The following is a 24510-nucleotide window of genomic DNA, read 5'->3' on the forward strand; positions in this document are numbered from 1 at the left end:
AAGGGTGCGTAGACAATAAATGGGAGTTTTTGCCCCTCTTATATTTAGAATTTTGCGTAAAGTGATATTACTCATAAACCATACATAATACTGACCTAGGGTCTTTTGATTTGGGATCCTTAGTTTATGACCTTGAAATTGAGGTCAAGGTCATAGGTTAATTGGACGTTCTAGATTTTGACCTTTGCTCGAAATTCATATTTTTATATCATAAAGACATAGCAACTGACATTTTCAATTGAATTTTAATATTTTTATATCAAAATAGATCCTTATTCGTTGAAAGACCTTCAATTGTTCTTTGAACAATTGGTTTTTAATTATTATTATTATTATTATTATTATTATTTTTTTTTTTTTTTTTCTTCCGCCAACTTTTTTTTCCTTCGCTGTTTTTTTGTTTCACAAGATGTCGCTTAGATATTTGGTATATGATATCGAACAGTTAATGCGCTTCTGAAACTGACACCGCGTAACAAAAAACTTGACCTTGTAAGAGTTATCTCCCCAAACACTGTTTTTCTTGTGGCCACTACTACTTCGCAACCGTATAAGAAACCGACAAATTTATTTTTCCAAATTGCTCGTTATATCCTTAGGATGTTCTGTTTCATTTCAACGGAAGCTATCCGGAGACTCCATATGAGAGTTATCCCCCCTTTTATATATGATATCAGTGATATGCATTTCTAACTGGTAAACTATAAGTGATAGAGACCTAGGGTCTTTTGATTTAAGATCCTTGGTCCAAATAAATGAAAATTAGGTCAAGGTCAAAGGTCAAGGTCAAATTCTAAATTTTGATTTTGGCTTATTTTCACCTTTTTTCATTAACCTTATAACATATCGACAATTTTTTTTTACTAAATTGTTAGTTGCGACATGTCGTAACTTATAAATTTTGGTTGCGAGGGTGCGTAAACAATAAAAGGGAGTTTTCGCCCCTCTTATATTAAGAATTATGCGTGAAGTGATTTTACTCATGAACCATACATATTAAGGAACTAGTGTCTTTTTATTTGAGATGTTTAGTCTATGACCTTGAAATTGAGGTCAAGATCATAGGTTAATTGGACGTTCTAGATTTTGACCTTTGCTTAAAATTCATATTTATACATCATTAAGCCATAGGAACTGACATTTTCAACTGAATTTTAATATTTTCATATCTAAATAGATCCTTATTGGTTGAAAGACCTTCAATTGTTCTTTGAACAATTGGTTTTTAATTATTATTTTTTTTCTTCCGCCAACTTTTTGTTCCTCCGCAATTTTTTTGTTTCGCAAGATGTCGCTTAGACATATGGTATATGATATCAAACAGTTATTACGCTTTTGTAACTGACACCGTGTAACCAAAATCTTTCCCATATAAGAGTTATCTCCCCGAACACTGTTTTTCTTGTTATCGCGTAATCTTCACAACCGTATAAGAAACCGACAAATTTATTTTTGCAAATTGCTCATTACATCTTTAGGATGTGCTGTTTTATTTTGACCGAAGCCGTATAGAGATTCCATATGAGAGTTATTTCCCCTTTTCTATTTGAAATTTTGAAATGTATTTTAAACTGGAAAACCATAAGTGATAGAGACCTAGGGTCTTTTGATTTGAGATCCTTGGTCCAAAAAAATGAAAATTAGGTCAAGGTCAAAGGTCAAGGTCATATTCTAAATTTTCATTTTGGCTTATTTTCACTCATTTTCATTAACCTTATCAGATATCGACAAATTATTTTTACTAAATTGTTAGTTGCGACATGTCGTAACATAATAATTTTGGTTGAAAGGGTGCGTAGACAATAAATGGGAGTTTTAGCCCCTACCACATCTAAAATTATGCGTAAAGTGATATTACTTATTAACCATACATATTAGAGACCTAGGGTCTTTTGATTTGAGATCCTCAGTTTGTGACCTTGAAATTGAGGTCAAGGTCATAGGTAAATTTGGCGTTTTAGATTATGATCTTTGGTTAAAATTCATATCTATACATCATAAAGCCATAGGAACTGACATTTTAGACTGATTTTTAATATTTTAATACCAAAATAGATATTTACTGGTGGAAAGACCTTCAATTGTTCTCTGAACAATTGGTTTTTAATTCAATTTATACTTATAATTTCCAATTTGGGACATTAATTGTAGGTGGAAGACTTACGACCGTCACGAATTAATAAAATTAAATGAGACAGACCAGAAAAAAAGATGAATTGATAGTTTATTTATGGTATGTTTTTTTTCAGTCTCAAAAGCGATAATCAAATTGCACTAGTAGGTCTTCGTATTAACCCCTTAAATGGGCATACGAGATAAGTGAATTGTACTTTACTGTCAACAGACGAGAAACCAAAACTTAAAACTCATGTTTTAGTGATTAAGGCTGAATAAAAGAGTGACATTTAAAATGAAAAAAAGAAACGGCCTTGGCACAGTTAAAATTGTGGCCATCCTTAGTGAATTTATACATATCTTGGTACTTCGGAATGAGAACATTAAGGTTTTCTGAAGTTGCAGTTTCGATGTTTTATATTGAAGTACATAATACGGTATGCATGTAGTAATCCTAGCAGATTTTACTTAAACAGGAATATATATGTAGACCAAAAATAAAAATACCCAGCTATTATCTGATTACTGGGCTAATCATTTATCTTGTGAAAATTGCCACTAGATATAGTTTGAACCATGATACAAACGACACCTGCTTACCTATGCAATGCATTCAATCACATTTGTAGTCTGCAACATGATATTTATATTCGAAATCTGTAAAACGGCATTTTCAACAGAAATATATGTAAAACCCCACCTTCATAGTTGTTTTGGTGCAATGGTGATAACAATATTCGCCTTGTGCCTCGCTTAAATGAGGATACTATTTCATATGAAATCAAACTAAATGCAGACTTTATGAATTTTTTTTGCAGTAATGGATCTGTTAATGTTCTTTTCACTTTTTTTTTAGTTAGCTATTATCATCACTTGGCGTCCGTCGTCGTCGTTAACTTTTTTTTACATTTGAACTTCTTCTAGAGAACCACTGAATGGAATGAAACCAAACATGGCACAAATGTTCCTTTTGAAGTGCTGACCAAATGTTGTAACTTTGACGCCGATCCATTATCCAGGATGGCCGCCAGCAGGGGACTTAGTTTTACATAGGACCCTAAGGGAAATACATAATAATGTCTTTTTTTCGAGACCCATTGAATGGAATGAAACCAAACATGCCATGTTGCTAATGAGGTGCTGGCTAAGTGTTGTTACTTTGCAGTCGATCCATCATCCAAAATGGCCGCCAGTGAGTGTTTTAGTTTACGATAGGACCCTATGGGAAACACATACAAATGTCCTTTTAGAAAACCACTGAATGGAATGATATACAGTTCAGGGTGGCAACTAGGTCTTTTATTAAATTACGGGACCAATATTAAAACTAAAAATGGTCTCAATCATTTTTGGGTATCTTTTCTGATTTTATGTATTTTTTATATATGATTTCAAAAACCAAAGTAGAGTCAGGTAAGCGACACAGGCTCAAGAGCCTGTAGTTCTTCCTTCGACCTGGCTTTTCTTGTAAGGCAAAGTCCATTTGAATGGTCTCTGTATATATTTCATGTATTTTTATTGGTTTTTATAGTGATTAAGATTATAATGCAATGTTTTAATGCAATGTTTTTTTTAGGAATTTTTACCGTTATGTCTGTTGGTTTTGCTGTAAAAATGTTGTATTCATTACTGCAGAATTATGGGAGACTGGCATACTACTCGGGAGGTTAGGCTAGCTATAAAACCAGGCTTATACACCATTTTCTACATAAGGAAAAAGTAATATCACAAATATACTGAACTCCGAGGAAAACTCAATCGGTAAGTCCCTAATCACATGGCAAAATCTAATGACAAAATACATCAAATGAATGGACAACAAACAGTTGTCATATTCCTGACTTGGTACAGGCATTTTCAAATGTAGAAAATGGTGGATTAAACCTGGTTTTAAAGCGCGAATCCTCTCACTTGTATGACAGTCTCATCAAATTCCGTTATATTTACAACGACGCGTGAACAAAACAGACGTAATAAATAAAATAGTCAAAATATGGGTACAGCAGTCATAACTGTGTTACAATCTCAAAACAAACAATTTTACAAAAAAAGCACAAAAGCATCTATCAAAAAATTAAAAACACATTCATTGCTTCGCGTCTCTGACGTCAGAAAATTTATACGTTACATAGTAATTTTTCTATGTTACCTTTTACATACACGTGAAAGTATAAGATTACTCTTTTTATCTTTTATACCCCCCCCCCCCCCCCCCCGGACAGCACATCACGAGGTACTCTGCTCTGAACCCACTTGGTTGCTTCACATCATAGTCAATTCCACCGAGGACGAATATTTAAACGAAGTGTAATTGGCACAAGTGAATGTATGTAGTTTCCGGTTGTGTTCGAGGTGATATTTTATTTTGTGTTTATTGAGCCGATTGCGGTCGGTTTACATTCGTGGCACTATATTTAATATTGTACCTGCGTGCTGGTGAAAATTTACATCGACCGTCCAGTTGGTCTCTCTATTCTGGACGAAACACTGTCTATCAGTTTCTATAGACATTGGAAAGCTGTAACGATTGATCATTTCGGCATCTGTATACATATATCATGTGGATTTTTACGGTCTCTAAATATTCATGCTCTATGTATGTTGCGTCACATGGATAATAACAGCAACGCTGCAGCCATTTTTTTCTTGGGACACATAAGTGTGGATAACGGTACTTTTAAGTTTACGTTCAAATAAACTCATCATAGGTACCAGGACTAAAATTTTACACTTACGCCAGATGCACGTTTCGTCTACAAAAAACTCATTAGTGACGCTCGAATCTAAAAACGTTTAAAAGGCCAAATAAAGTACAAAGTTGTACCTAAAAGTTTTGTCGAATACAGCTACGGTAATCTATTTCTGAGGTACAAAAGTCTTAGTTTTTCAAAAATTCAAAGTTTTTTAACAGTTAATTTATTATTATGAACATACCAATGATAACTCAAGTCAACACAGAAGTGCTGACTACTGGGCTGGTGATACCCTCTTGAAATGAATCGCCACCAGCAGTAGCATCGACCCAGTATATATACGTAGTTGTATTAAATAAACTCATAGTTTGTCGAAAGTTTTTTTTGTTAAATTGGATTTTTACTTCTGACTAAGGTTGATTTGCACTTACGATGTTTTGTGAAATTGACAGATGATAATGTGCGAAAAATATGTGTTTTGAAAAGGGTCTTGCGGCCTTTATCTAACCTTTTTCTATAAACTGTGGAAAATTGCAATGCAAGATCAAATACATGCATGTGTCAAACTTCTAATTATCCATGACATCATATTGACTGCACTAAATAGTTCAGGTTATATCATTGTTCATTTGTGTAAGATTGGAAATTTATCTACGTCTCGAGAATTCACATGTCATTGTTCTATTTAATAAGGAGTTATATTGTTGACATAATATGTAATTTATTATCTTCCTTGTAGTAAATTTTACTATTGGGATTTGCATTAATAACCATATTTGTGCGGTTATAATCACAATTAAATAGATTAAATCAATTGATTTGCAAACTGGTAGAAATACGTTAATGTGTGATTTTTTTTTTAATAAATATAATGAAATATTAACGATTCCCCTTTGATTGCAACATATGCGCATTTCGACATTACATGTCTCTTTAGTGATGCCCTTAAGGCAAATGAACAACAACAAACCGTTGAAGAGCTGGCAAAAAGTAAAATCACAAAAATACTGAACTTAAAGGAAAATCAATTCGGAAAGTCCCTAATCACATGGCAAAATCAAATAACAAAACGCATCAAAAACGAATGGACAAGAACTGTCATATTCCTGACTTGGTACAGGCATTTTCAAATGTAGAAAATGTAAAAAAACCGACTGAATAAAAATTAAAGCAGAAACTGCACAAGGAAGCAGAAGACGAGGGAGGTACATTCCTTGATTTACATTGATATGAAAATTTCAAAAAGCAGATATTGAAAAAAATCCCTTATTTCCAAGTAAATGGAGAATGCGTAGACACACACGCAAAAACACAAACGAGAGGTCAACTCTGTGAGGACGTAAGATTTCCGATATCATCGTAAAACCTTTAAAGAGCGTTCTCCAAAAAAAAATTCCATTATACATATATTTACAAAGATATCACTTCCGCTTGCTACTAATTTAGTATTAATCAAACTCCTAACGTTATGAGTTCTATCGCGGGTTTCGATGACGATAGCAATATTTTAAAGTTTAGTGTTTTGATATATGATTTCGTCTTTTTCTTAGGTACTGGTTTTATCTGTTTATTTGTTATATATCCACAAATATTTATAAAATATAGATTTGAAATAATAAATTAATGTTATTAAGTGAATTATGTTTTTCAAAAACTGTAATGGAAATCAGTTTTATTCGTTCCAAATTTTGCGATTTAAATATTTCATGTGATGCCAATCTGTCAATGGCGACCACACATGAGCGCATGCCTGGTTTGTAAATTTGCACCTCAAAGGTGTGTTGGTTATGGAGGAACGCTGTTCAGTTGTCGGAAGCAATGTATTAATCGTTATCGATTGCAGTAGATGACATATGGAGAGATATGTTTGAGGTAGCTGGAATAAGGGATTGTAGGGGTTCACATGTCGTGTTTCTGAAAGCATTTGATATTTATTTGTGCTTATCCTCATTCTCAGCATTTTATTGTTTTACAGATTACTCTTTTATGGCCTGCATAATGTCGGCGTCTTGAACGAAATTGTCTTTCAAATTAAGACCAGGTGTTTATGCACACTGTGGTCAGTCAGTCGCTTATTCTCATTCAAATTGCTATTTTTCTTAATTATTTTCATAACATTGGCATTTTTTTTTAAAACTTAAGAACCAATGTTTATCAGAGATAGCAGGGTTTGACACTAACCTTGTAGGCAAATAAGTATTAAAAAATACATTCAACTAGTTCTGTTCTGTATCAGATAGCCCATTGAGCGGGACTACGAACCTGCTAGGGGGGTCTGGGGCATCCCCCCCCCGAATTTTTGTGAAATTTAGATGCAAAATATTGCATTCTGAGACCCTTTAGAAAGATGTTTTCAGTCTGAAAATTAATAATTTGTTGTCAAAACCTACATTTTTACTGTTAATGAATGATTGATATATCTTAAAGATTTATTGTGTTAAAAGATACTTAAAAGTTTCCCTTGCAGTTGTGTGAAGTCTTCAAATAATCAACTTCTGCTCCTGTAGACAATACATCTATTGACAGGGTTGGCAAAAACCCGGGTTTTATGAGTATTGCCCAGCCCAGTGGGAAATACTGGGAAAACCCGGGTTTTACTGGGTTTTAGTGGGTAATACTGGGTAATATAAATTATTTGTCTGAATTTTAAAGAGGATTCAGTGATAAACACAAATGCAATACATTTAATAAGATATTTATACCCTATTTTGTTTGTTTAGCATTTGTCTAGATTGGCAAACTGTAAATAGAAAGCAAATAAATCATTTTTTTTCCAAATGAATATAGCTCCTATTAAGAATTAACAATTACCTGTATTAAAGAAACATCACATTTAAATAATGTATATGTACTGTCACTTATTAATAAGTAATTATTCAGATTAGAACACAGATTTGTTTATGTAACAATAATCAGTCCTTTCAATTTTATAAGTGTTAATGGCATGACCCTGTAGGGTGTTTATTTAGCAATATGAATGTATAACAATTAAAATTAACAATTCACTTAAACACTGCAATAGAATGCATTTTTCAAAGTTTGGATTATTGAAACAATACTTGGTAATTAAAAGGTATCATTAAATGTGCAAATCTTGTATTCTGCCTACATATAAAATTAATAGAGAAGAGAATGAAATTGAATTTTCTAGAAATGACTGTCAATGGTTATCTGTATAAAAAGTATATATTTAGCTGTTATACTATGAAACTATAACTAGTCTTTAATATTTTGTGTTAAAATAAGCTTTAAAAATCATATTGCCCAGTAATGCCCACTATTACCCATTTCTGGGAGTATTGCCCAGCCCGGGAAAACCCGGGTTTTCCCGGGTGGGTAATACTTTGCCAACCCTGTCTATTGAACCATCAGATATAACAGAAATGTATGGAGCGCTGTTAATGAAGGTGTCCTGCTCCCCCCTTCGACATTGGGCAATTTCTGTTACAAACTTTTGACAATATTTGTCATTGAGGTAGGTCTCCCCTATGTCCATTTTTTTCATATTTACTTCTGGTTGTCGACCTGGCTTTTAACCTTGGTCAATGTCATCCTATTAACGACTTGTATTGAATACTTTCAAGCGCACAGAAGACCGAATTTTATTATCAGAATTGTAGGTAAACTTTGGCCGATTATATGATACTTGACACAGTTTCTTTCAGGAAAGATGATGTTATGATTAATAGTAAAATACAATAAAACCAAAATGTAATTGCAGTCTGAATAATATTTATTTTAAAACGGGTTATCTGGTACCTTCGTGCATTCTTACTATATGGGACGAGTAATCGTATAATACGGTCTGAGTGATCTTAGGCCGAGTTGACTCTATATAGCGACTGGTTTACGGTAGAAATATTACCCTTCAATGCTAAATAAACGGATCATGGAACCAGTGTAAGCATTATTCGACGAAGTTGTTATATATGACCGGCGTTTAGGACTGTTCTTTGTCGAAAGTACAACATATTGATGTTAAATGACAAATAAATGTACTAGCCCCTCGGGCTTCAGCGCCATGGGCATTAAATAACTAGTCTCGGGCTACCGGGCTAGCGTAGTGTCGAACACTGGATCATAGTGTATTTTTTGTAATTTTCATTAGAAATCCTAGATGTCATATTTGATGAAAATTCTCCTACAATTCCACTCTCTCTCTCACTTACACGCGTATTTTTTTGAGCTGTCTTGTCGAATGTAACTGACATTTTCCCCAGGGTGAGGTTTTGTTTTTGGCTTATATTTCCTTGCTTTAGTATATTTATTTTAACCCATTTTTATTGTTCAAAAACAATGTGCGTCCTATTGTGGAGCTGCGTTTAAAGTTTGTGCTATTAACCAGAATAATAAATTGGAAATGTAATTGATATGTCGTTCCAAGTATCACTTCAATAAAGTTTAAAATGCTGCGATATTTCAGAGGATGACAATTGAAATGTATTAGTTTATGTAATTAACCAAATTAAAAAGGGATATATTAATGATTTGCAAAACTACTAGAATCAATTTTTCATAGCGAAACAGTGATCTTAGGGAAGTTTTCAATTGAAAGTATCGTTCCAAGTAAATTAACAATCATTAAGTAATAAATGTGCTGTTATTTCAAACTAATTGAACGATACAAGATGAGAGTTTTAGTTCATTAGAGGTTACATTACTCGCAATCCAAAATTGTTTACTATTATGACCGTGATTAGTCGACCTTTAAGGGATATCTGAAATTTCTCCATTTTTGAATGTTTTAAAAAGTACAAGCAGTAGAAACGCCTTAAATTACTGTAAAACGATTACATTTATACATATCTTGTCCATGCACTCATCTTGATTCATTTTGTTGCTTGTCTTTGTTCATGCCAGTGACTCCCCTGTGAAATGTTCTATGGTTGACCATGGTTGACCATTGTCAAACATGGTTATATGACCTATGGTTTGTTAAATGAGACACCATAGTTGACCATGGTCAACCATACATTTATTACCTTTCAAACAAAAGAATGATAGGTGTATTCTTGATTATTTTAACATTGGAATTATAAATTGACAAACTTTTCATCTTGTACAATTTTATCAGTTATACCTAGAATTCAAAACAATTAATTTATCATAAATATAATGTTTTATGTTGACATGGATTACTGACAAATTTCTATACCACTTTCTTCTTCTTTAGTTTCAGAAAACATACTGATGTTTACCTTTTGATGTGTTCAATTAATGAAAGCCATTTCAAATACCGTAACAATTTGTAAATCTTTTAAGCAAATTATTAGAAATATTTCTGGTAAATAAACTTATCTGATGATAAATCTGCTTTAAATGACAACTCTGGACATCAATCTCATCAGTTGAACTTTAAGCTCGAAATAACATTTGGTTCACGTCACGTGATTTTATTCCAAGTCATTTAAATGTTTCACTCTGAGTGAAGTGTAGTTAACGGTTGATGATAATAATTGACATCGCATGCTTATTTATAACCATTCAAATACAATAAGTCATGGTCTTAATTCAACCAGGGCCTGTTTTTAAATCTAATGTCTGTTGATCGTCAAACCATGCATAGTCATTATAAAAAATAAATACAAACCATGGTCAAAATCCTAGATAACCATGGTTGATGTTTGGAAATCATGGTCAATAAAATGACCATGGATAACCATTGTCAACCATGCATTGACCATGGTTGACATTGACCATGGTCAACCATGGTCAAGTTTCGCATGGGAGCTAAACGGGATATTTGGCTAGCCATAAAACCAGTTTTAAACCGTATGGTCAAAATCATGGATATCCATTGTCAACCACAGTTGTCCATGCTTTATCCATGGTTAACCATGGTCAAACATGGTCAAGTTTCACAGGGGATCTAAGCGGGATGTTTGGCTAGCCATTAAACCAGATTTAACCCGTATTTTTTTTCTTAAAATATGTCAGTTGTAATCAAATAGTTAGTTTTAATGTATGTTGGCGTTTGTGTTTGGTGCACTTAAGTGTTCCTTTGTTTAATTTTCCTCTTAATGTTTCCCTCGGTTTTAGTCTGTTACACGAATTTGTTTACTTAATCGATTTATAACTTTTGAATAGCGGTATATAACTGTTGCCTTTATTTTCGGAGGATTCGGGTTGTTGGTGGTTAATCTGGTATATTTTTTTGTGACTTTGTTGTCGTATGATTTTGCCATTAGATTAGGGACTTTCCGATGTAATGTTTAGTCTTTCAGTCATTTTAAAGTAAGTTTTACCGAAGTTATCGACATCCATGTTTGTCGGCAATTTTTATAAAAATTAAGAACTAGGACACTCGTAAATAATTTATAATATCGTGTTACACAACTGTATACTAAATACATTAGCTAAAATAGTTAATGGTTTGACATACAAAAATTCAACAAATGCAACTGGTATTGTACGATACTTCTCTACTCGCGACAGTGAAATTTTCAGATTTAAAATTAGAGGCTCGCTGAGAAAAAGTAAGGAGATGTTGTGTGATTGACAATTATAAAACTACCCACAAGAAATCAAATGATATAGAAATTTACATCCACAGGGCACCGTACGGCCTTTAACAATAAACCAGGTTTATGTGAATATCGGCTATAAAAAGCCCTGAAATGACAAAAATTTCAACGGCCTAATTAATTTATGTACAAAAATGACTAAAAAAAAATGTGGCGAAGTTAAACTAGTTTGAAGGCGCCTTCCCTAACCTTCGACAGTGGTAGAACAATACAAGATATAATCAAACTATAAAAATTTATTGGGAAAAAAAACCCAAATGACACCGGAATTCACATCTATAGGGCACCATACGGATTTCAACAATGAGCCAAGCCCATACCACATTGTCTGCCCTGAAATAACGATATAAACGACGGGTACCACATGATCTCCTTACCCCACCTGAGATCACCTTCAGTTTTTGGTGGGGTTCGTGTTGCTAAGCCTTTATTTTTTTAGGTTGTTTCTTGTGTACTAATATTTTCTTTTTAAGTCATGGCGTTGTCAATTTATTATCGATCTATAAGTTTTAATGTTTCTCTGGGATCTTTCGCACATCTTTAAGATAGATACAAATATAAGTTATTTATAAAACCGGGTTCTAATGCATTCCACAACACAATACCACGAAGTGAAGATATGAGAGCACTCTTAGTTACTGATTGAAAATTAAAGCCAATAACCAGTAATAAATAAAATCATGTATTCAAGACTATAAGTATCTTTTTCCCCTGCTGATAAGTAACCAATGTTTTTATACTCGACACAATTTATTGCGTCAAGTATGAGGTGTTTGATCCGTCAGTCCTGTTCTTGTCATCGCAACTCCTCTGAAACCACACAACAGAATTTCATGAACATGTTTGGCGTACTAAATTATAATCCTGGTACCTTTGATAACTATTTACACCACTGGGTCGATGCCACTGCTGGTGGACGTTTCGTCCCCGAGGGTATCACCAGCCCAGTATATCATGAATATCAATAATTATGGTCATTTTTATAAATTTCCTGTTTACAAAACTTTTGAATTTTTCGAAAAACTAAGGATTTTCTTATCCCAGGCATAGATAACCTTAGCCTTTTGGCATAACTTTTAGAATTTTGGATTCTCAATGCTCTTCAACTTCGTACTTGTTTTGCTTTATAATTTTTTTTGATACGAGCGTCACTGATGAGTCTTGTGTAGAAGAAACGCGCGTCTGGCGTACTAAATTATAATCCTGGTACCTTTGATAACTAATTAGATAAGTAGGACATATTGTGGTATGCATATCGACGGGAAGTTATGATTCCATTGTTTGTCTAGGAGTAACGACTCTTTGAACTTGTTTGCCTCAAAATACTACTGCAACAGTTTGTCATCGCTAATACTCAACAGAATTTCATGAAACTTTGTAGACAATAAGGACATACATGTACTATGTAGATGTGCACATTGATTCATTTTTTTCTAGGAGTTACGCCCCTTTGAACATATTTGTCTCAATATACTACTGCAACAGTTTCTCATCGCAACTTCTCTGAAACCGAACAACGGAATTTCACGAAACTTTGTAGATATAAGGACATACTATGGAGGTGTGCATATCGACAAGAAATAATGAATCAATTTTTTTTTTTATAGGAGTTACGCCCTTTGAGCTATTGTATTTGTCCAGTGACAATGTAGGGGTGTGGGGTATTTGAGTGCGCTCACTAAGGTTCTTTAATTTTCTTTATGTTACTGGTACCCGGTTATGTGATGCCCTTAAAATTAGAAAACATAAATTGAAAAGTAAACTAACAAAAAAAATACCGATCTCCAATAAAAATTTATAACGAAAGTCCCTTATCATATGGCAGAATCAAAAGTATACAAACCCACTTCCGGTGAGAATATTGGCTTTGCATACGATACATAGGGTAAAGAGAGTGCCACGCTGACTATTTGCAAAAATAAAAACTTTCAATGACTGTGTGAAGAGAGGTCCGTAGGTGACCCTTTGCTAGGCAAAATTCCTGCCAAAATAAAATAAATCATAGTGAAGTGGATGTAAACATTTCCCAGATCGTTTATTTCGGACGGCCCCTTCTACACCAACCTATTGTATTTAATGAATTGTTCTTGTCCTTAATGTACCATTGGACGTTCAGCAACTAGTCAATAAATTAAATTAATAAGGTCACTCACTATAGACATATGATTTGCTAATGAGTCGGAGTATATAAATACCGCTAAATGGGTTCATAGTAACATCTTCGTCGTTCAAAAAAGTTGACAGTAGGGAACGACAAAGTTTCCCTTTTGTCGTAAATCTGAATATTTTCACCATGTGAAACTTACCTAATTAATTCTTGAAAGGACAGTTACTGGTGTGTTCATTAGATTTAATTCAAGTTAGTTCCTTTTGGTAATTGGAATAAAATATAATCAAGTGTGATTCTTAACAATACCGGTCTCGTATATAAAGAGTACAATTTGGTTTTCTTTAAGAATAATTTCAACCTGTCGTTGAACATTGTTCACAAAACGATCATAATGTCAAGAACTAAATGTATGTAGATATATAATCACACTTTTCAAGTACGTATATCTAGCATATTTACCTTATTTATAAAAGATGAACGAGTTCAAATACAAAAGACCATCTCATTAAAAAAAGAAAATATAAATTTAGGAGATTGTTGTCCTTAACCATATTAACATGTATATTAACGTAAACATACTCAAAAGAACATAGATTGTCGTTATCGTGTCTTACAAATACTATAGCATACGTTGTATATTATGGAACTAAATGTCTTTAATCAGCAACTTTCTTGTAATAAATATTTCTAATAACCTTAACAGAACCAACCGAATCCTTTGTTGATTGAAATCGTGTTTACAGTACAGATATAACGTTACAATCCTATTTATGATAATTACAAAAAAAAAAAAGGATTGTGATTCAACGCTAGAAGGTTTTTGTTTTTCATGTATTACAAGTCATAAAGATCTATTCACCATTCTCAATGGTGTGATTATTTAAATTGAAGGCTTCATATGAGAACCAATTAAGAAATGCATTTTTATATAAAATTAAATTAAATGGGGACGAAAATAATCTGCTAAATTACACTACTCCCCCTCACTCCCTCAACTTGTAATTTCTAGTGGTATTAATGTCAGTGGTTAAATTATATCCGTAAACGTGATCTAGGGAAAAGAACTTGACGACAATCAGACTCTTATATGTGCAAGCCCGGTATAGCAAATATATTTCTATAGACTCAAATTAGTTTATAAAGTGTAATCTTTTAAAAATTACCTGAAATAGTTCTATATTAGCTTGATTGTATACTAACTTTCATATTTAAAAGATGTTATGAAGTAAGTCTGCATACGCCTTGATAACATAACGGTACCAATGTAACTGCACCACATATCCATCACGACAAATAATTTAACTTTAGTGATAATCCGGAATATTTGAAAATACAAAACCTAAAACAGACCTAAAATCAAGTTTAATCTTGCCAAGGTATCAGAGATTTACACAAGGAGAAGATATATTGCCCAATCTCATTATTTTCAATTTTTTATAACAGAAAATTTCAATTTGACAATATCTGATCATATCTGTATGTCTGTACCAATACCGAATCACTATCAACAGAATGTATCTGTACATGACTTATAAAACTATATTTTAACAATATCATAGTTTGTTGTTCTTTATATAGGAAACAGCTCTATCTTATCAATTAGTTTTCTGTGTCAATTGTTCACTTTTCCTTCACTCATTACTATTTAATAGGCTTCTTTTTAAACATAATTGGAATATGTTGCATATTAAGAAAATCGTTACAAAGCAGACGCTTAAACGCTCTAAGATATACAGCATTGTTTTGAAACTAATAATTCCAGAACTATTGGCATGCGCGAAAAAATATTTTCACCTTTGCACACCATTATTTCCTGCATTTTACTTATTATCAACCTGTCTTGTGCAAGATTATATATATCAAGTTCTTACAGGGTCAGAGTGCAATTTTTGTAAATCCTCTTCCCACACCATGGTAAAATTCTTTATAATTAATATACTTGTAAACTGAAAATATTCATGTTTTTATATCATTTTATTGAAAAGTGGATTAATCATATTAAAAAGATTCTTTATATCGACGTAATCGCTACTGATTCACCGAAACCAAGAAACGTGATTTAAAAGCAGCGCTGAGTTATAAAATATCATTTATGTAATATTTAGAAATTTAAAAAAAAAGTTAAAAAGGGAAATAACTATTTTTAAACGGATTCAAATTTTTATTTATTGTGTTTAGATAAAATGTGGAATGCAGCATATCAATAAAAAATGGTATTTTATACGGTGATATTGATAAAGTTTTAGCTAATGGACTTTCTGAAAAGCATTTTTTTTAAATGGGAATTAATCATTGCGTCTATTTTTGTCCATTAATTTAAAACACAATGTAAATTTTTGTCCATTAATTTAAAAAACAATGTAAAAATATTTGTGTGTTTGAACTCAATTAGTTATATGACAACAACATGTCTTCTTGCAATGATTAATGCGTTGCAGTATAAAATTTACAGATTTGGCTATATTTTCTGTTGTGATCAGCTAATCCACATTTCTATTTGGTTGCAGATCTTTTGGATTGATCAGTTCTTCAATATTTTTTTTTTTTTTTTTATTTCAATATATATTGATCTCGACCCTCACTAAAGAGAGAAATTTATTGTAGGACTGTACATCTGGTGCAGTTTGATTGGTACTGATAGTGATTTGACTGCCATTGAGCCATACCTCTGTTGTTTGACTTCAGTTCCCGAAGGTTTCACCAGTAAACGTAGTAAATAAAATACAGTTATTGATTGAAATATGTCTATAGAATAAACCTTTGTGCGTATTTGTCTAAAATGGATATTTTTTTGTTCTTCGACGTTGTATATAGGTTTTTGAAGGACGCCTTCTTGTGCGGGAATTTCTCGCTATATTGAAGACCTGTTGGTGACCTTCTGCTGTTGTTTTTTCTATGGTCGAGTTGTTGTCTGTTTGACAAATTCCCCATTTCCATTCTTAATTTTATTTTGAAAATTTAAATATTTTTGCCTCAATAATCATAAAAAAAACCCAATTAGTCGAAAATAAATTGATCACGCCTTGGCCGAAATAGTTTAAAACATAAACAAAAATATACAAATAAAGGCAACAGTAGTATACCGCTGATTAAAACACAACCTAGAAAACTATAGGCTTAGTAAAACAAACCCCACCAAAAACTGTGGTGATCTCAGCTCACAAGATACAGTTAAATTAAAACCGTCAAAGCTGTAACGGAAGAAACTTCAAATACTTTAATAGGAAGTTATTTTAAATTATTTTGTTTACAAAACTTTAAATTCTTCGTAATAATTGGCATTTTCTATCTCACGATGAAGTCACATATGATGTATTTGGCAAAACCTTTTTTGGATTTTTTTTAGCATGGTTTTGAGAACTAAACGTGCGTCTATCGTACATAATTTTAAGCCTGTTTTTTTTAAAATTTATTCTAAAAGAATTTTTCGACGAGAGTTAAAATTAGAATCAACTGCTAAAAATTATAAATAAAAAAATTAAGATAAAAAGATAAATGATTTTTGAATAGTTTAGTTAACTAAACATCATATTTTGGACGATTCATAACGTTTCTACAAAAACAATACTACCACACCATTTTAGTAGCTATCTTTAACCAGTGATGCAAATACAAATTCATCTCGGGACAAAGAGTGATGGTAAAAGAAAAAGAACAATTGCTTGTTTTGTTGTTTTCGATAGGTCGAATTTCCAAACGATCTTTAAATGTATGGTTTTCAAGGACTCCCTGCTATTAAGTGTTATAAAGAATCTATAGTTACCACAGAACAGTAGAGAACAATGAATATAAGGTTGCATTGATTTCATTTATGTTATGTTCATGTTCCTTTATTAAATCACAGAATGACCATCGATAGCCAATTATGGACGGCGGCATCAATTACGCACAGATTACCTTATCAAATTGAACACTATATGGTGAAATCTAGACGTTATAAATAGTAAGGGAATATGTAATTTTCCATGTAAAAGAAACGTTCAATGTGAAATTCAATTGTCTGGATCCAAATCATGAAATGAAGCGTTTCACAAATAACAAATTAAGTAAAGTGTACCTTCTGGTTATAATCCTTGAAGAACTCTAGTGTAACTGAGGTTACTTTTCAACAAATGTCATAGGGTACAATTATGTGAAAGTGATCAGCAATTTTTTGTAATCTTTAATAAAATGTTGCAATAATTTAGTATTTTTTTACTTTCTGAACTTTAATTCAAATATACTTCCTGAACTTTAATTGTATTACTTTAACTTGAACTAAACATGTGATCCTGCAAGGTAAAACATAATGGAATATTTAACTTTCCGTTAACAAGTCATATCATATAAGAAATGCGAGTTTATAATTATAATTTGTGTAACTGTCGTTCTGTAAAAATCGGGTATTTTTTTTGTAAAATCAGCCCTCAATGTAAGTATTCATTAACCAGTATATTTTGCGAAATATATATACGTGTTTCACCTCTCTCTATTTTATTTCAAATTTCTATTACGAATTGCTTTTGGCAAGACTTCTTTCCGCCAGGATATACTTGTGTTGGAAACAATCCACCAAGGAATACGGGTATGATAAGTAGCAAAGTACGAGACAAAAAAAAAACAAAGATTGAACTTAAGCTCAAATGACAAATCTTTTTTCACAACGAAACCACAAATCAAGTTCATTATTCTTTTATACAAATAAGGCCGTTAGTTTTCTCGTTTGAATTGTTTTACATGGTCATGTCGGGGCCTTTTATAGATGACTATGCGGTATGGGCTTTGCTCATTGTTGAAGGCCGTACGGTGACCTATAAAAGAGGGACGAAAGATACCAAAGGGACAGTCAAACGCATAAATCCAAAACAAACTGACAACGCCATGGCTAAAAATGAAAAAGACAAACAGAAAAACAATAGTACACACGACACAACATAGAAAACTAAAGAATAAACAACACGAACCCCATCAAAAACTAGGGGTGATCTCAGGTGCTCCGGAAGGGTAAGCAGATCCTGCTCCACATGTGGCACCCGTCGTGTTGCTTATGTGATTACAAATCCGGTAAATAGTCTTAATTCGGTAGGTCATATTCATTAAAGGGAAGGGGATTGTAGTTACGACGTAAGGAACATATCCGATATCATTTGTGAAACGGTTATTCCATAACGGTCAACCAACTCGTGATGGCGTCTGTAAAATTTACGAAGGGATGATTTCAACTTTACCATTTGGAACTCTTGGTTTAATAGCTTCCTTGTGAGCAGCAAACCTCTATCAAGAAAATCATGATAGGAAATGCAAGCACGTGAATATCGTATCAATTGGGAGATATATACCCCGTATGCAGGTGCTGCTGGAATGTTGCTACTTAGAAATGGAAAGTTCACAATTGGAAAGCTGAAATCATCTCTTTTGTCGTAAAGTTTTGTTATCAACCGACCATTGTTAATTGTTAATGTCCGTGTCATTTTGGTCTCTTGTGGACAGTTGTCTCATTGGCAATCATCCTACATCTTTTTTTTTTTTTTTATATATTCATATGATTAATACTAGATGATTGAAAATTTGAGTTCAAGACTGGAATAAAAACGAAAAGAACGAAAATATGACACTCCAAGCAAAATTTCTTAACGGAAAGTCACTAAGCAAATTGCAAAATCAAAAGCGCAAACACATGAAACGAAAGATAACAACTGTCATATTCCTGACTTGGTACAGGTATTTTCTATTGTAGAAAATGGTGGATTTAACTTGGCTTGATAGTTTTAACAAGTACACACCCGTGATATCGCGGGTCCGTGACTGAATTAAAGTATATAACTATGCCTAAGCCTTATTTTAGTAATTGGTATTGTCATCTGATAAAGTCATGTCGATTATAAGATACACAGTTTTCTCTGCTTTCAAATCTTTCTGTTTGAACCCGTCGACCTGGAACTTATCAATTATTGGAAATATTAATTATTTGGAAAACAAAAGGTCCAGGCTATCCAGGAATGGGGTGTTTTTTAATCAACAGCATTGTCCTATATTAGTTTTCTTAGAAGTCTTGCTGATTGCTAAATAAAGCTACAATAGGGAACAATTGACAATGATTGAATTAAGTAGTGTCAGCCCTTTGATTATGACCCGTGTATATAGCAAAATCCTAAATACACCGTTTGGTGGTGCGCCTGTCAAATGCGGAACGTACAGATAAGGTAATAGCTAACAGCTAGTGAATATACTATTGGTATCGCTATCGAGTTAGACCCGGAACTTGTTAATTATTGGCAATATTAATTAGGTGGAAAACAAAAGGGTCTGGAGTGGTGTAATTTTAAATCTACACCATTGTCCTATATTAGTTATATATAGAGTTGAATTCTTTGATTTGTCGTTTTTACCCGATGACGGCTGATAAATTGGACCTCGTAATTTTAGTATTATAGATAGTTGTTTATAACTTTTGAATAATTATGCATGACATTTACCAAAATTAACTTAAACTACACTATAATTCTTTAAAAGTATCATTGCCAGAAGGAACAATTTGCTTACTTATTTAGTTGTTAGTGTCTATTAGTCAAATGATATCCATAACAACAATCAGACCAGTTTTGTACTAAATGGTTCTCCAGTTCCATGCGTTTTCATTGGCTGTCCGTGATGCAAACGTACGCTAAAAATGCGATGTGTTTTCTAATGTTTGTAAAAAACATTTTTAAAAAAATACATGAATAGTTTTCATACACTATTTATAAAAAAAAATGATACATTAGTATAATGCAGATGAATGATTTAAGCGAACATTTAAGGTATTCACGTAGTATCGTGAACATTTCTTTTTGCGAGTCACTGATGAGTCTTATGTAGACGAAACGCGCGTCTGGCGTATAAAATTATAATCTTGGTACTTTTGATAACTATTTACACCACTGGGTCGATGCCACTGCTGGTGAACGTTTCGTCCCCGAGGGTATCACCAGCCCAGTAGTCAGCACTTCGGTGTTGACATGAATATCAATTATATGGTCATTTTTATAAATTTTCTGTTTACAAAACTTTGAATTTTTTGAAAAACCAAGGATTTTCTTACCCCAGGAGTATATTACCTTAGCCGTATTTGGCACAACTTTTTGGAATTTTGGGTCCTCAATGCTCTTCAACTTTGTATTTATTTGGCTTTTTGAACTATTTTGATCTGAGCGTCACTGATTAGTCTTATGTAGACGAAACGCGCGTCTGGCGTATAAAATTATAATTCTGGTACTTTTGATAACTATTTACACCACTGGGTCGATGCCACTGCTGGTGGACGTTTCGTCCCCGAGGGTATCACCATCCCAGTAGTCAGCACTTTGGTGTTGACATAAATATCAATTATATGGTCATTTTTATAAATTTTCTGTTTACAAAACTTTGAATTTTTCGAAAAACCAAGGATTTTCTTACCCCAGGAGTAGATTACCTTAGCCGTATTTGGCACAACTTTTTGGAATTTTGGGTCCTCAATGCTCTTCAACTTTGTATTTATTTGGCTTTTTGAACGATTTTGATCTGAGCGTCACTGATGAGTCTTATGTAGACGAAACGCGCGACTGGCGTATAAAATTATAATCCTGGTACTTTTGATAACTATAGATATAGATAACCCGTTTGAAAACTAACTTCACGCGATTTACTAATGATGTAAACGGTCACACCAAGATTGTTTGCAGAATTCAAGTCATTAAATGAAATGTATTTAACCAGTAATAGAAAAACGTTCTAAAGCACCTTTCAGCTGAATTTCAAATATGGCGGACAACTACTTATGACAGATGAAAAGCTATTTCAAAATGAAATTCAACCAAAAGTCACGGTTATTATGAATGAAGAAATTATATTAACGAACGAAATTACTTGTTTTCCGCGAGGGCAAACCTAGATTTCAGAAGGTATTGCAATTTTTTTCTAAAAACCATCCTCAAATTTTAAAGGACATGTAATATTCTTCTGCGTATTGACTAACGTGTACCGCTAATCATTTACGTCCATGTTCTTCAATAGTAGCATCGGTTTCTACAAGATGTGACATTTGTTTTGTCAGACTGATCGCTTCCAAAAATTACTTCAGATAATTCTAGAAGTGAATGCAGGAGACTGGTATCTCCAACATGTTTTGCATTGTGTAACCAATTCCAGGATTGATATTGCCATAAAAGTTAATTCAGAAATACGGCTTACGGAATATTCGAAGTGTTTTTGGTAAAAAAAAAAAAAAAAGATTCCGAAGTCCTTGATCTAATTCCTTAGCAATACAGAACAATCTATTGTTAAAATTATTTTGACCTTTTCAAATATATTTACCTAAGGTAAATAAAAATAAAACGTTTTGAGAAAACGGCTTTAATTGAAATTAATTTGTTTCAAAATGTCATTAGGAATTAACCCATTTTCCCTAGAAATTTAAACAAGAACTATCTTTAAAAAAGATATCCGACGTATTTAAATTTGAGTATATGTTTAGAACTATCATTTCGATAACCTTCAGAAGCACAATGACTTAATGATGCAGGACCTATTTAATTAAATCTCCATCTGAATGTAACTACAAGAAGGCGATTGCAGTGCACTGAAAACCTGCATAGTTTGACACAATTTGTCCTTGGTGGCAACACCCGTTCACTACCTTCATCTTGTGAACAACAATGTTCTAACTATCTAAAAATCAATGAATTACCAACAAAAGAACGTTACAAATTGTTTTGTGAATATTCCGATTATATTTAAATAAGTGATTTACCATTTAAAAAACGTGTTCTCTGTTTGTGTTCAGTATTCTCGGTCCTCGTATCTTTCTGTTTACATTCACCAAAACCCCGCGGAAATCTCACATGCGTAGGTGCGTTCTAAAAGTCATGTACGTTCGTACAACAAAGTTTACATTAAAAATTATATAATTGTCCCGAATAAACAGCTGTCATGGATGCAAAAAGCTATTGGAGAAAAAATTATTTTAATAAAAATATAAATCTTTGTAAGATCTAGTTCAAGTATTTATAGTTTTTCACTTGCTTTCCATCACGATATAATTAACGAGACGTTTTTTCAAACACAACCAAATCACCCACCATGACAGCATTTTGTCCAATCACAGAAAGGATTTTCGAGCATGCGTATTCTGTTGCCATAGTTAAGCGTCCTTAATTTCAAAGGACACAAACCGAAACTATTCCGACTACGTCGGAAAAACTATCCACTAATTTACCAAATTAAACCATTACATATGATCAAGTTATAGTCTTGATAACAATATTAAGACATATACATTAAAGAAATTTTTTTTAGAAATTCTGGTATGTTTATATAAACACGAAACTATACAAAGCATAATTTTATTTTTACAAAGTATTGACTTTCACCATTTGACAAAAGTATAAAAATTTTAAAGACGCTGAACCAACCATTTTATCAGAAAAATTACACTGGTTATATATCAGTTTGACAAACAACGTTTAGTTGATTTTAAAGAGTTATCTCCCTGTAGTGTTATGTACCACCTTAACTTGTAAAAAAACAAACCCATTCATTTAAAGTGGACATTAAAATGTAGTACACCCTTACTTCCGGTGATCTCCAATATGGCGGACTTAGAAATATTGATAATTTTTCATTTTAATATTCAACTTCGATGTAGAGTTTTGGATAGATTGATTAAAACAAAATAAAATCACTAAAGTTCTTAAACATCTTTAGAATTACCTATTTATGGTCGCAAATACATGTTTATTCACAATCGGAGAGATTATTTTTCAAATTTACAAAGATAGTGGTATTGTTTCTTTCATCTATGATGTACAAGTTCCTGATAAGATGAAGAGGCCTTACAAAGAGTTGTCCAAAAGGGTTCCCATGGATCATTTTTTCCCTTCGCCATTCATAAGCGATTGACTAGTTAACATATGAATCAATACCAAGCTTGTTACTCATTCGCACCCGCCATGGTATATTGTACGTTGTACTTGCTGAAAAAGACTAGACCGAGTGGTTGGAATAGCCTCAATAAGTATTTCCTCTCCCAAAAACATCTTTTTTCTTGCTTTGCTAACCCCATCTGATTAGTTTGTTCGATCTTACAACAAAACCACGTATCGTTCTATCAAACGACATTGTCAAATTCATAGCTGGTGATGTTGGTTGATCAATCATCATTCTAAATGAGTCACATCTTTAAACACCATCCATGTCACCAAAGCAGTTCCTTTTACAGCAAACGTGTAATCTCTCAATGCCTAGTGTATTTGAAAGGTCATGGATATATATATATATATATATCTAAAGCTTTTCCTACTTCCAAATGCAAGCCAAAGTTTGTCTGCCCCTATGTCACTGAAAAGCGAAAAAGCAATGACAGCAACATCAATATCGCCTGTTCGAGTCATGACTAAGTTAAGTCTGTGTTTCACTGCATTAGACACATTCATCTTGATTTAAGTGTCAGCCTCTTCGCGTGAACATGATGCTAAGCTTGAAACATCATGATGTTGTGGCCATGGATAACACAGAACAACCTAAGCAATTGTTGCTACAACTCCCTTTTCTTCAAAATCTATTGAGCAAGCTGTTTCGAATGACAACTTAAAAGTTCTTTCCTATTGTCATCATCTTGTTTTGACTCTGGATTCGTCTGTGTATTCCCTTTCCCCTAAATATAGCTCTTGCTTCTTATAACAAATGCTCAGGATGTTCTATCTTATCTACCTCGAGATGTATTTCAAGTTTATCACTATGTTCACATTAATAGGCTGACGATAGAATCATGGTGCATGTGTCTGATGCAATGAAATACGAGTCATCATTCGAAAAGTCGTTACTGATGATGCTGTCATTACTATTTCTCTATTCCGTGACAGGGGTAGACGAACTATGAATTGTGTTTGAGAGGGCAAAAAGCTTTGGATAAATATATATCAATGACCTTTCAAATGCCCCTGGCAATGATTGATTACACACACTTATTGACGGTGATCCATGTCTTAACCAGTTGTGATATGATTCTCTGATAGCTTGAAAAGGAAAGCGTGGGAGACATTGATGGCATTTGAAGATGTGACTTTAACAT

Source organism: Mytilus edulis, chromosome 3, assembly GCF_963676685.1.
Source record: "Mytilus edulis chromosome 3, xbMytEdul2.2, whole genome shotgun sequence".
NCBI classification, from domain to species: Eukaryota; Metazoa; Mollusca; class Bivalvia; order Mytilida; family Mytilidae; genus Mytilus; species Mytilus edulis.